Source organism: Mastomys coucha, unplaced genomic scaffold (genome assembly GCF_008632895.1).
Source record: "Mastomys coucha isolate ucsf_1 unplaced genomic scaffold, UCSF_Mcou_1 pScaffold13, whole genome shotgun sequence".
Taxonomy (NCBI): domain Eukaryota; kingdom Metazoa; phylum Chordata; class Mammalia; order Rodentia; family Muridae; genus Mastomys; species Mastomys coucha.
In genome coordinates, this window is record NW_022196895.1 from 72,302,692 (window position 1) to 72,317,114 (window position 14,423).

A 14,423-nucleotide genomic window follows, 5' to 3' on the forward strand; every position below is an offset into this window, starting at 1 on the left:
TCTTAGCTTCTCCGGGAAGCAAGCTGGAGTGATAAGCCCATTAAGATAACTTTGGAACCATTTAAGATGGACTATTTCAAAAGGTACCAAATTCCCTGATCTTATAACTGAACCACTTAACTAGATCATCCTGTAAAGAGCAGATGCGTTAAAAATACCAGTTAATTACTTTTTTTTTAATTCCCAAAGCACAAATAAGTCCTAGTTAACTGTCTTTGCACATTTATATATTTAGAAATCAGGTGTAGCTCTGTCGAAGTCACAGAGAGGCAACAGGCACAGGAGTTGAAGACAACTGACTCTTGGTGGTGAATTGGTGCCTGGAGAGACTTAAGATCCCCCTCCATCTTACTGATGCATATTTATAATGAAAAGCCCTAGGAAGAAAGTAGATGAGCCTAGGTCCCTAACAGTTCCTTTTTAAAGACTATATCTTGGGTCCAAGCAAGAGAATCTTGATTGGGAAAATCAATACTCAGAAATGTTAATTAAGCCCCAGTTTCTGCTGCATGACTAAAGTTCCAAAAGCAGGTTCGATTTACATCTTGAAAGCAATTAGCATAAACAAACAAACAAACAGAAAACCAACAAATGGAATCTTTAGCAAAATTATGCAATCTTAAGAGTTAAAAACGATAATCTTAATTTCCTTTACAATTGGATTTCAAGGCTGGCAATATGGCCAAGGACCTCCAAACACCTATGCATGTCCTTACTGAGCGAGGCAGACAGAGCAAGTTTTTACGGCCCCATCAGCATCTGCCTCACTCTTTAAGAGGTGCTATGCTTTTTCAAAAAAACTTTAGATAGCTATCAGCCACAAATATGCCTGCCATTATGGAATGAACACATGGTAAGCCCAATGAAGTGGGTTTCACCGGCCAATGTACAACCCCAAATCCTTGGTCATCTTTCAGGACTTAGGCCTCGTCTCAGTGTTTGACTTCTTCTTCTTGGACCACAGGAGAACTGAACATCTGATGGATGGTTAGTCTTCATCGTTAACTTGACACACCTAGGTAGAAGGAAGCTCAACTAAAGAACTGTTTCCATCAGACTGGCCTCTGGGCATGTCTATGGGGCATGGCCTTTATTGATGACTGATAGGGGTGGGTTCAGGTCACAGTGGACAGGACCACCCTAGGCAAGGCTGAGCATAAGCAGTGGAAGCAAGCCAGTGAACATCCTCTTCCAGGGCCTCTGCTTTCACTCCTGCCTCCAAGTACCCACCTTGAGTTTCTGCTCTGACTTCCCTTCATGATTCTGTGATCTGTAAACTAAAGAAACTATTTTCTTTCCACTTTACTCTTTGGTCATGGTGTTTATGAGAGTGATACAGAAAAAAAAAACTAGGACATCTGGGTTTTGCATAATCAACAGAGGAAGATGGGTGAAGTGGAAAGAGAGATCGTTGCCAGAGGCAGGCAGGATAGTAGTGAAATGAGCTAGGAGGGATGAGTGGACACAGACAGGAGGCATTTGTGAACTCAAAGATTCATTGTGGGGCGAGAGGAGCAGCCTTAGCCAGACTCTTGGCTTTGGAGGGAGCTGGTGCATCCCAACTCATTGTGAAGTCACTTAGTCAGTTTTTCATTCAAAATGAAAAACACGTGCCAACAGTAAGGAAAGGAGACACGTTGGTGGGTGAGCTCTAAGACTGTCTCGATCTGAACATGTACAAATATTTAGCATTGTATAGAAAGGTCATGGCTATGGTTCTAGAACATTCCCTTAGGCTGAGACTTCACTTCCATCGAGGGTATATGAAGAGAGGGGGCCTTAAGGAGGTCACTTGCCCATGACTAGTACCTTAGTGAGGAACTTATCTTCTCCACTCTGCCGTGAAGACATGGTGTTGGACACTCTTTGCTCCTTTGCCTGCTGTCATGTGGCAATGCCACTATGAGAAAAGACTGCTGATAAAACAAACCCTCAGCATACACCAGATCTGTTGTACTTTACTCTTGGGCTCTTCAACCTCCAGATTTGTGGGAAAATAAAGTATCCATTCATTATAAATTGTACAGTCTTGAGTATTCTGTCACAGCAGCACAGATGTGCTCAGAGTCCCATGTTGGGGCACTCTGTATTTTATGAGTCAATTTTCAGACACTAAATGAAAAGCCTGATCTTTCTTCATCCTGCCATGGCAAGAAGACCTCGCCTGTTTTAGATGGCCATCTGTTTGGTGCTGTGGTTATCTGGGCGCACAGCCTTGCCAAACAGTATCTTTCTGAAGAGACTACAAGTGAGACATGACCATATGTACCTGTGGACAGGTCAAGAGTGATGGCCAAGGAGCCAAGTCGCTGTTTTATGACTGGAACATGGGGAGAGAATAGGAGAGCCAGAGCTGGTGAGGAGACAAGTGGGAGCATCCCAGACTGATAAGGGTTTCCTAGTCAAGCCCTTGGTCACAGTTTTGGTAGAATCAAGAAACTGGCATCCTATGAATATATAAATACAAGTAGTTTTAATGTCAGAGAGGATGTTCAGGCACCGTTGATACGGTATTCTCCTGGCACCAGGGAGCAGACCATTTTCTTAGTGTCTAGATTATTGCATGTTGTTTGGGTTCATAAGAAGAGTTCCTTGTGCATTGCTGGTTCCTTTGTAAATGTCAGATTCCTTCCAAAGTTATCAGAACTCTAATTTTGGAACTGAAGATGTAGCTCAGTTAATAGAGTACTTGCCTTGTGTGCATGAGGGGACAGGCTTTTATTCTGAGCCCCGGCCCCCAGGAGGTATCTGCAGATGGTCAGGTTCTCAACGTCATCTATGGCTACATAGACAGTTTGTGGCCAGCCTGGGCTATCTAAGACCCCATCTAAGAACCAAAGCAAACTAAACCCAAGTAGAAAAATATTAACTCTAACTCAGAAAAGACTATGATGAACTCACCTCATCAAAGTGAATGGGGCCCTTGACATACTTCTACTGCATCCTCGGACATGTGTGCGCGTTCGGGACCATCGAGCCCTGCCAGTTAGAATGAGACCTCCAGCTCACTAGGAGCTAAGGCCCGGTGAACTATTCGTGCCTTATTAAAGAACATGCCTGAGATGGTGAGATCGGTCATCTTCTAAAGAGCAGCCTTTGACTTTCAAAGGTGGAGCCAAGAGCTGGTTCTTTACTTAGGATTTTTACATTGAGAACACCAGCTCACTGGACAGGAACAAAAGTAGACTTGTGCGTTCTTTTTCTGAGAGCCTAGAGCTTGTGGAGAAGGAAGAGTCAGGCTCTAGATCAGAGCATGGGGACTGGGGACTGGAGCTAAGTCTGTTCACAGTGGGCTTCACATCTGTGGACATTGGAGCCGGCCCATCACCTACAGTCTTTATATCCATAGACACATGAGTATCACTTGTGCTTTGATTCTTCCTTGGAGAAGAGAGCTAATAATAAGATACATCCCATAAATGTATGGAAAGGACTAACAGAGTTAATACATATAAAGGCTTTAATCCGGTGGTTGGCGAAGACTTTGGTGTCAGCCGTCGACTTAGCCCAGGGGACATCAGGCTTTGAGGGAGGGAACTTTCTTTCTTTTTCTTGTTATAAGGTGGAGGAGGAAATGTAATTGATTTCTGTGTGTCTATTGTCTACAAATTACCATGCAAATGACAAGAAACCAAGAAATTAAGCAGAAACAGCAATCCTGTTAGATACCTGAATTCAAGTTCTAAACCTTGACTTGAATTTGGCTGATAAGTCCAGTGTTTGATAGTGTCGTTATCAATTCCAGAGTTTAGCCCTGCTAGTATATATGAGGTGTGCTGGCTTGACAGGCTATGTGACCCTTGTTGGTCATGGTAGAGAGAAGAGGATTCAGGGGAAGGGAACAGATCTGAGAGAACCATTCTTTCTGTGCGTCATTATTAAAGGTTTAAAGGCCCTTGGACCCCAAGGCCAGGATTTGAGTTAGATTACATGTAGACAACTTGTTGAATATTTCTTTTTTCTTTTCTTATGTGAAATTTATTTCAGATACATGGGTTGGTGCATTATCGAATAGTTTAAATCAATTTTTACTTCATGTGAATGAATTTGTCTGTGCAGGCCTGTACTCAATTAAGTTTGGCAAATATTTTCCAAAAGCTATTGTATATTAGACATATTCCTAGGATACAGAGATGACGAAGACATGTCTCCTGTCCTTGAGATCTCATAGCGTGTTTGAGGAGGTTGACACACAGGGTTATGGTGTGAACCCAGAGGAGGGGCACACAGTCAGCCAGAGGGTTGGGGGTCTTTCCAGGCTTCAGGCCCTTCTATGTTCCCCTTTCTCAGCTTCCTTCATTTTAGCCAAGGCTAGACCCCTGCTCTTTGTAGTTTGTTTCTCTCCTCACTTGACTGCTTCAGACAGGCCTTGGCCCTTCTTTTCTGTTTCCCCTTTGTGTCAAGTCTCCATCCTTCTAGATCTTCCAGTTCCTAGTGCCCAGTTATTTGAACTTTCAGACACACTGAATACAATTGCTCCCTTTAACTCTGGATTAGTCAGCATTCAGCACTCCAATGAAATACCTGAGGTGGCTCCTTTTATGAAGAGAAAAGGTTTCTTCAACTCACAGTGTTGGAGAGCATGGAACCTACATTGGTTCAGCTCTAATGTAGGCCTGTCAGCTCCCTGTCATACCATGACAGGTGACGGTGGTGGGGGTGCATGAGAGAGGTACCAGTAACATCTTCAGAAGGAAAAGAGTTGAGTGGGGTCACACTCAGGCTTTGATGACAACCCTCTTGTGACGAACGTCAAGTAGTAACACCAGAACCATCTGAATGTCTTCTGAGGGCAGGGCCCCATGAACAGGGAGTACTGAAGGGACGGGCATGGTGGAGCTATGGCGTTAGGGTGTTAAGGGTGGAGGAGATCTACCCCTTTGCTTCTCGTGTCTCTGCTGTCAGCTCCACAGAGGAGCCCTGCTATAGATTTGGTCAGGCCTTAGGACAGGCAGTTGGTAAAAAAGACAATGGGAAGTAATTCATGTATCCAGTCTTTATTCTCAGCTCAGACCCTGCCAGAGGGCCCTCTGGTTCCAAGTGAGCCACTTGAACGGAGTTTACACAGGCCCAGGGGCCTGGTACCACTCTGGAGGCCACCATCTTGTCTGCCTAGGATATCATCACAGAGTGGGAGAAGGTGAGCCCAAGTGAGTGGTTCTAAGTCATTTCCCAGCACCCTGAATCTACCTTCACTCCTGACCTGACCCATTTTCTCCCCCCACAGCGTGACTCTGATAACCCTCCCTCTGCTCTCCATCTTGCCTAGAGGCTACCAGAGTTCATTAGATTAAAAAGATCTATAAACTGCTCATACCTTGGAGGTATGTGCTCTATAAGTACGATGTAGCGATAATAATGCTACAATAATTACCTTGATTAATTTATGCATAAGATAGAAAAAAAGATTCTTAATTAAGAAGCACTTCAACATCGTCAACAGAGGCCCCCGTGTATTGGAAAGTGATACCACAAGCAAGAATTCCAACTTGGGGTCAGATCGACAGGACAGGGAGTTGGCCATCTTTGCTCTGAGTGACTTGTGCTACACCCTCACTCAATGCTCAATCCCCAATTTCCTTCCCCCCTATCTCCCCACAGAGAGTTGGACTATGGATCAGATCCTTAAAGGAGCTGTAAACTCAAAAGGAAGACTTGTAGAGGAGAGGTACTGAGGGCTCCCTGACTCCAGCTCTCCATGGGGGATCTGAGTGGGCTGAGGACCACAGCTAAAAGGAGTCTGCTGCCCCTGGCCTCGGGAGATGGGGCAGGTTTGCCATTACCTGTTTATGATTTGGATGCCAGCCTCAGTGACAAGTCCGAGCCTGGTCCACGAGGCACAGAGCACTTCATCCCAGGAGGAGGTTGTGACCCATGAGACACTGTGCTTTGCCAAATGTATGGTCCTCTCATTTGCTCCTCTGGCTTTCCCTTCTGTACTCATCTGCTGCCCTTGTCCTGACCTGGCTGCCATCTCTTTCCTCTCCATGAAGCCTTTCTCACCTGCCACTCATTCTCGTGTCTCCTCTGTATCTCCACTGTGTGGGGTGTCCATGCTCCTGACTGTGTACTAACCCTGTGATGCCTCAGTCCTCTCTGGGACTGTCATAATTTATGTTCAGAGCCCTAGGTGAAAGCCTGGGTGATCGCTTCGGCTTCTCAGATGCTCCAGAGCCTGGAGTAGCGGCATGGCGCCTGTCTACAGCTCCTAGGAGCGCTGGCACCAGGGCCAGCCCCGAGAACAGTGAAATGAAGAACACAAGTTGCTGGCAGACTTCCCTTCATCTCTCAGAGCATACCACCCTTGGCTATAATTCCAGTGACCCTGATGTCACTCAGACTGGCCTTTTCCTTCCTAGATACCACCCGAGGTCTGTCTTACATCTTTTCCGTCTTCTAATGAAGCTTTCTATATTGCTAAGGCCCTGCTGGGTGTCAAATACATTGAGTCTGAGCTGTCAATGCTTAAGAACAACATCTCTCCTGAGTGCTATTAGACATTTTAGTGTCCTCATCTGCAGGAATGACTGGATAGTTTTTAAAGACACAGGCTGGTAGGGAGAAAACTTATAGCGCATGGCATTCACAGTGACTCTTCCATCACATGTCCTTTGGCATTCTGGGGTATTCTACAGAGGGCCTTGGAGAGGCCAGAGCGTGTACACCCGCAGAAGCACCCAGGCTCATGCTTCAGTCTCAGGTTTTCTAAGCCTCGTATAGTAAGCAAACCTGTGATGTTGAGCTAGAGTTTGGAGCTGGCGTACTGTTGTGAACAGATAGGCCCCTGTGCTAGAATTAGACCTCAACACTCTACCTTTCTCTTTGGTTTGCTTTCCCATGTTTATAACGGGACATAATCCAATCCTATAGCCCAAAGAATCCCCTCAGTCACCTATCTGAGGTGCAGCCTCTGGTTAACTAAGCTACTGTCCCCACGTTCATGTCTAAAGGGGGACAGGGGTGCTTGGAAGGCCTGCAGGGCTCGCCCAGCTCCTAGTCAAGGCAAGAGAAGGAGACAGGCCTCTGCCTTCTGCCACAGGGATGAGCTGAAAGTCAGCCCTTTCTCTTTACTTTATCTAGCTTTGCCTCAGCTTGGACCTAGGGCTTTTCCTAGCCAGTCTCGGAACCTGTCCCTGGGCAGGCACATCCACGGTGGCTTGTTTTATGCACTGGGGTGTTGTGAAAAGTTGCATGCATTTCTTCTTTATAACCTGCCATTGGCTCACACAGGGAGAAAGGACTGCTAGAAGGCTCCTCTATGCGTCCCAGCATCCTCTGTGGATACTGGAAAGCCCACACTCTCAGCATATCCACGTGTGTGCTGTATAGCCATACAGCAAACATGGCGGGGCATGGAGTGACATGAGAACCCGAAAGCACTCTTGCTGGAGGAGACACCCCTCCTCCCCCCCCCCAGAGGGAGTGTGGGTACCCTGGAACCAGCTCTTCTGTTCTTACCCCACTCCGAAGACTCTGTCTGGCCTGGTGACTCTCCTTCCCTTTCTGCAGAGCAAAAGGACAGTAGCTTTTGCTTGCTAGATCCTGGTTTCCATTTGGACAGCACAGCGTTCCTTTGCATATTCATGTGCACAAAATGGCCTCAGCCACAGGGAAGTAGGCCTCTGCCTGGGAAAATTTGCATGGAACAGGAATCAAAGCCTTCAGCCACACAGAAGAATTTGGGAGTAGAGACTCCGAGGTATCATTGTGAGAAGGGGGGGGGCAGTGTTGGGAGCTGAGAGATACCCCAAGCACCCTTGGCTGGACACACCCTGTGTGGGACCTGCCGAGGTTGGGTTGCCTGAGTTGGGCTTGCAGAAAGCTGTGCACATGGGTGCCTGTGCACGTGGGTGTCTCCTTGTGAGGATTAGCTGTGCATGTGGGTGTCTGTGCATGTGGGCACAGCGGTACACCCAGTACCCACCACAGACTCCAGGTATAAACTTACAGGGTCTGTGGGCTCACTTGTGGCTGGCTATTTAGTTTTAATGCCTAAAACCAATTTTAAATAAAATGAAGAAGTCCCCCTAAATATTCTATATGGGGTTTTCTGTTTTTTAGAGGGACATTTCAGGACTAGTTTCACACAGGTTTAGCCGAAAGGGAAATTAAACTCTACATTTAAATGGAGATTACGCACAAAGGAATCCATTAGTTTCAATATTTCTCAGCAGGAGGGCTCAGAGTTATTTAAATAAGTTTAGATATTAAACCTAAAGTAGCCATTAAAGCAACGTGGATTTGTTTGCCTATTTTTTTTCCCCCAGAAATCTTTTCTTTCCAGCTGACTGAAAAAATCTATTGCTTAACCAATGGAGGGTATTTTAATGTATTAAAAAAAAATCCAGGGACTTTTTAATATAGGACTTCCTTTGAATTTTTAAGTACAATATCACGGTGTAGTTATTATAGCCTGGGTCACCTTTTGGACAGATTAAACTGCTGGATTTCCCCTTCCCCACCCCCGCCCTCTGCAGACCAAGGCTAATATAAACACCGACATTAAACCATATTGGCTATGGAAGAGTCTTTGATTGTCATTGAGATTATTTTAAAAGTTATTTAGGTCCCCCTGTTACATCTCTGCAAACTACTGAGAAAATGTTGTACTAGGATTTCTCTTTGCGACATTTCTTTGGGGATTCATAAATATTGATTGTACCGTAAAAAATTGATGGAATCTTGAAACAGACTGCAGTTGAGGCAGCTGGGGAATTTACTCAATTTTTCTCAATCGCTGCAGTCTATAAAAAGAGGAGATTTTGCAAATTGTTTCTCACCTTGTCTTTTTAGTATTTAATAGCTCTCAATTCTATAGCCTCCTGAACCATGCGCCGGGTATGTTTTCTATCAAGACGGAATCAGGTCTCTTCAATGAGAATTAAAAGGTGAGGGCACCGTGAACGGTTAATCGCCATCTTCTTTGGTGCCCTCTCTTCCAGCCCTCTTCCCATCTCCTCACTGATGTCAGCGTCCTGCTGTTATGGGATGATTGATCTATCTACTCCCACCTCCCTGGTGCCCATTCGATGCCCAGGAGCACATCTCCCAGGGCCCCAAAGGAGAAAAGGGCAAAGAGCTAAGCGAGGTCCTTCAGGGACCTACTGACTTGAGACATGCATTGAGACATGCCCAGATCCTTTTTGTCTGTGCTGTGCAGTCCTTCTCCCTTTGCCCCCTTGGCTCCTAAACTACTATTGGCTATATTCTCACAACACTTTCTAGAATGATAGTTTCTTTGCCTACAAGTCTCCACACCATCCCATGTAGTTTCAGATGCATTGACTGTGTAAGCAGGACTTGGGGTCGAAGGATGGGGCCGCTAGCCAAAGAAAGCAGATGACTTTTAGAAGCTGGAAAGGATCGGGGGGAGGGGGGAAGGCAAAGGGACAGATTCTCTGGCACCCCAGAGGAAGCCCAGCCCTGTCAGAGCACTGAGCTCGTCCAAGGGAGATCCTGTTAGACAGCTGACCCAGAGAACTTTAAGGTCATGTACTTGTGTTTGTAGGATGATAGCTAAGTTTGTGGGCATCATATTTAATACCCTCAAAGTGATCACCCTTAATCATACTTGCAAAGTCCAGTTTACTGCACTTCATTCTATTCACAGGTTCCAGGGATTAGGTTCTGCGCCCTTTTACACACAGAAAAGGGATCAGTGGTTTGTCCAGTAGGACTAAGGGATGACGGGTAAACTACAGGTAGCACCTGAGCGTGCCCGGAACACTCTCATCCCTGGTGGAATTCAATCTGGACAACGGTCCCCAGCGGACATGGTGGTAAGGGCACTGGCTGAGTTAGCAGCGGACATGGTGGTAAGGGCACTGGCTGAGTTAGCAGCGGACATGGTGGTAAGGGCACTGGCTGAGTTAGCAGCGGACATGGTGGTAAGGGCACTGGCTGAGTTAGCAGCGGACATGGTGGTAAGGGCACTGGCTGAGTTAGCGGTGCCCCTGGACCTTCGACATTCGCTTGCTACTTGGGTGTTTTGGTTTTTTTTTTTTGTTTTTTTGTTTTTTGAATGAAGATGTACTTTGTTGTTATTTTTTTTAGGAAAGATAGATAAAGTTCTTAAAGAAATTCACATTACAAAGGTAAAACTAGGTCCTCTCTTCAGCTGGTATTAATATATATGTGTGCATGTATTATTATTATTAATATATAATATATGTATGAGAGAGGGGAGAAAGAAGAGGAAGAGGAGGAGGAAGAAGAGGAGGAAGAGAAGGAAGAGGAGTAGTGAGAGGAGGAGGAGGAGGAGGAGGAGGGAGAGGAAGAGGAGGAGGAGGGAGAGGAAGGAGAGGAGGAGGAGGAGGAGGAGGAGGAGGGAGAGGAGGAGGAGAAGGGAGAGGGAGAGGAGGAGGAGGAGGACAAGGAGGAAGAGAATCCTGACCAGACTTTTTATAAAGAAATCTTGAAAATATTGTTCCATTTAAAAAAAAAATTTTTTTTAATATGTGACTATTCCATCTGTATGTATTCCTGAATGCCAGAAGAGGGCATCAGATTCCATTATAGATGCCTATGAGCCACCACGTGGTTGCTGGGAATTGAACTCAGGACCTCTGGAAGAGGAGACAGTGCTCTTAACTGCCGAGCAATCACTTCAGCTCTGTATTGCTTCATTTTTAAAGTTCAGCTTTCACTTTTGGAACAAGAGGTCTCTGCCTTCAAACACCGAGAGTCTTGTCCTGCTGTGACCTTGAGAGTACAGCTGCTTGGCCTCTTGACGGTGACAGAGTTACTGTCTGTCACCAGCTATGGGCTGGTCAGGGGCTTGCCTCTATCCTTCAGGAGCTTAGAGTTTGCTTGGACAGTTGGGAGCTTATGTCACAGGGGTGAGTGCCAACCCCACAAAGGAGCCTGTGACCAGGGCTAAGTGGTCTGTGGTCCCAAATTGGGTGCCTACAATTGAAACCCACCCAACTGTTGATGGCTCCTCGTGGTGGTCAAGTTTGCAGGAGAAATGTTGGCCAACAGGCAAAGGTAAATTAGGTTTGGAAGGATCTGAGAGGCCAGAAGAAGGGATAGCAAGCGCGAAGCAGACCAGAAACACACACGAGCTTGCTTCGGGGGTACGAGGCAGGGCTACAGGTTCCTGATTTTTCCAAACTTGCCTCTGGATTGTGACCCATCTCTGCATTCAGTCCTTCCCCTTCCCAAGCCTGACTGTGACCTTCATTCTCTTGTTAAACCTGCATCATCTTGAGGTCATTCCAAGACTAATGTCACCAGAGGTCCAAGGAAAGGTGACCAGGACAGAAGGCAGAATGCAGTCCTGGGCTGGGACACCCACTGGGGAGCTGAGGGATGCCATCCCAACATCCCAGGCACCAGGAAGCTGAAGCTTTATGTCATCCACATGTGCGGCAGAAACAGCAGCACAGGGAGTCCTGTGTGAGAGAAGAGAAGAGCGTGGAGCCAGCAGCCCCCACATCGCCATCCTGACGCCATCCTTTCTCCAGTTTCCAGCATAGCCATTGGTACATCCTCTCCTCAATCCTGCTGGCTGCCCAAGTCAGCTCACCTCTCAAGACTTACTTCATCTCTTCCCTCAGTAGACCTCACGCCTCCAAAGGAACCATTTCTCTATTGCCCTGGCTCTTCTAACTCTTGGCAGGAGAGCTGGTCTGCTTCCCACTGCTGCTCTGTCCCAGCCAGGAGCAGTAAACCCCTTTGGCCTTTGCTTGTGAAGGATGTATTTGTTGTAAGAATTCAGTATTGGCAGTTGTTTCTTCCAGGACGTAGAGTGTGTTATTCTGTGTCTCCAGGCGTCCATTATTTCAGTGAGCAAGTTGGCAATAAGTCTTCCCGCTACTGTTAGAGGCAATATTTCTGGTTTTCTTTCGCTGCTTTAAAGATGTTCTGGGCCCTGGTGGTCTACTGTGGAGCTAATTTTGTCACCATGTCCCACATGGCTTCCATGTTCTTTTCTGCTTTTCCATCTTCCTGTGTCTCCCAGTCAATCTTCCGACCTACACAGGAGCCTTATAAGGAACTCACCTGGTTTTCAGCCTCCTGCCTCCTCCCATGCTCTCCTGCCTCCTCCCATGCTCTCCTGACTCCTCCCATGCGCTCCTGCTCACCCTATTCCAGCTTCCCGGGTTTCCACCCCTCCTCCCTCCCTTCTTCAGGCCCCCCCCCCCGTGAACTTCCTAACATCCACTCTGTGTCAGGCATCTGCTTAAAAAATGGATTTCCTCCTAGGTGTGGTGGTACATACCTTTAGATACACCTTGATGCAGAGGCAGGAGGATCTCTGTGAGTTCACGGTTCGCCTGAGTTTCAGGGCATCCAAGGTTGCAGAGTTGAAATCCGGTCTCAAAAATAAAAAAAGTTTTATCTTTAGCCAGATATAGTGTGTATGCTTTTGTTTCAGGCAGCGGAGGGAGGAGGATCTCTGTGAGCTCAAGGCCAGCTAGGCTTATATAATGAGACCCTGCCTCAAACAATATAAAGGAATTTCCCGTGTACCATGGACTTAATTTCCATATGTAACTTAGAGCTAGCTTTAGTCCATTTTATGTTGCTATAACAAAAACACCTGAGACTGAATACCTTGTAAAGAAAAGATATATATTTGGCTCATTGCTCCATACGTTCAAAAGCACAATTTTAGAATTGTTTGGCTTTGGTGAGAATCTCCTGGCAGATGACGTCATAGCATGAGGGCGTGCAGGAGAGATCACACGGGAAGAGGGGAGGCCAAGGGGTGAGCTGCCAAACTCACTTTGTAACAACCCATTCTCATCAGAACTAACGTGGTTCTGCCAAAATGACATCGATGCTTCCTGAGACTTGTGCCCCTATTATCTAGTTACCTCGCTCTAGGACATGCCATCACCGCCACAGAAAGGACCAAGCAGCCTGCAGCACATGAACTTTAGAGAAGTTCGATATACACATAAAATCATCATAGTCATTATTTATTGAGAACATAGTCAATACATATTGTTGAATATATACATATGCAATTCAAATATACAGACATATACTCTATTTATTTATTTTACAACTGCATGTGTGTGTACCATGTGTATGAAGTGTATGCCTGGTGTCCACAGAGGCTCGCAGGTGTCAGATCCCCTAGAACTGGAGTCACACTGGTTGTGAGCTGTTCCTCTTTCACCTGCTCATACTTCTCTCTGGAAAGCCTGACGTCATCTCCTTTCCCCGTGGCCTCCCACGTGCTCCCATAATGCCCTTTGTGCCTCTGTCATCACACTGAGCACAGGTAATCCTTCCCGTGTCCATTTCTCTGTGTCACAGGCTTTTTGAGCCACTGTGTCTTATTCATCGTCATAACTTCTGTGCCCAGTACCTCAGCTGGGATATAGAAGATACTCAATACATATTTAAATGATTGATAAGCTAATATGTAAATTAAATTTGTATAAAGCGTTCTTTAATTTCACGTTATTAGGAGTCAATAGTCGTAATAGCTAGCACACAAGCAATCATAGACTGAATACACTCTATCCCAGGATTCCCTTCTTCCGTTCACTCATCTGCCCATGAGTCCTTACCAAAAAATCTAGTCCCTGAGAAAATGTAGCCTCCTATTGTCTCTAACCATAACATGAATAATAATAATAATAATAAAAAAATCAATGGGCCAGTTGTTTTCTGCAACATTTTTCCATCAGTTCAGTTCAATACTACATTCTTATTGATCAATGACATGGAAATTGGCCATTACAAAAGACTGTTTTGATTAAATATTATTGTCCTGTTGGTTCTGACTGGCAGAGCCTAGGACTTCGAAGCCTCTGCCTCAGGGGACGGCCCTGGGAGGGGACTGCATTTTGGTCACAGCCACGAGAAGAAGGCAATTATTAGGGATGGATGCTAAGGAGAGTCAGGCTGGTCAAACCAGAACAGCCAAGGGTGGGCTGGGATGTTGGGTGTGGCTCATGTGGAAGTTGAGTCACCTGGAAACTCAGCACTACAAATGGCTAACAGGCTCTGCTGGCTAGTCGCAGGACCCCGGACGTAGCTATCCTACGAATCAGCAGAAGATAGTCTAGCTCAGAGTGTGCATGCTGGAAGGGGAGGACTGCGGCCCAGAGGCTCGAGGTGGAGATACCAACCACATCAAGAAATGAGGCAGGAAGGCAAGAGGTGGAGAAAGGCCCACAACCTAGAGTAGGAGGCCAAGTTGAAAGTGAAATGGGCCTGGGCTCACTGGGGCAGTGCTGAGGCCTCTGAGTCAGTTGAGTAGGCAATGAACTGGACCCCGCTTACCTGGCTGCCAATATGCCGAACAACGCCACAAGACCAAGGTACAAGGAGGGAAACTGGTTGTCAAGGCTCCGGATGTAGGTAATGATTGGCTGTCAGAGGGCAGCGAGGCTTCGGATGTAGGTAATGATTGGCTGTCAGAGGGCAGTGAGGCTCCGGATGTAGGTAATGATTGGCTGTCA

The 14,423-nt window shown here is 46.3% G+C and overlaps 1 long non-coding RNA gene across 1 annotated transcript; it reads right to left on the reverse strand.

Annotated features, from left to right (window-relative positions):
• Positions 1-11,443: 11,443 nt before the first annotated feature.
• On the reverse strand, positions 11,444-14,316 carry LOC116087735. Its single transcript, XR_004117597.1, has 3 exons — positions 14,245-14,316; positions 12,224-12,320; positions 11,444-11,975 (listed from the first exon to the last, which is right to left on the reverse strand). It is a non-coding gene; the product is annotated as an uncharacterized LOC116087735 (long non-coding RNA).
• Between the last annotated feature and the right edge of the window lie 107 nt (positions 14,317-14,423).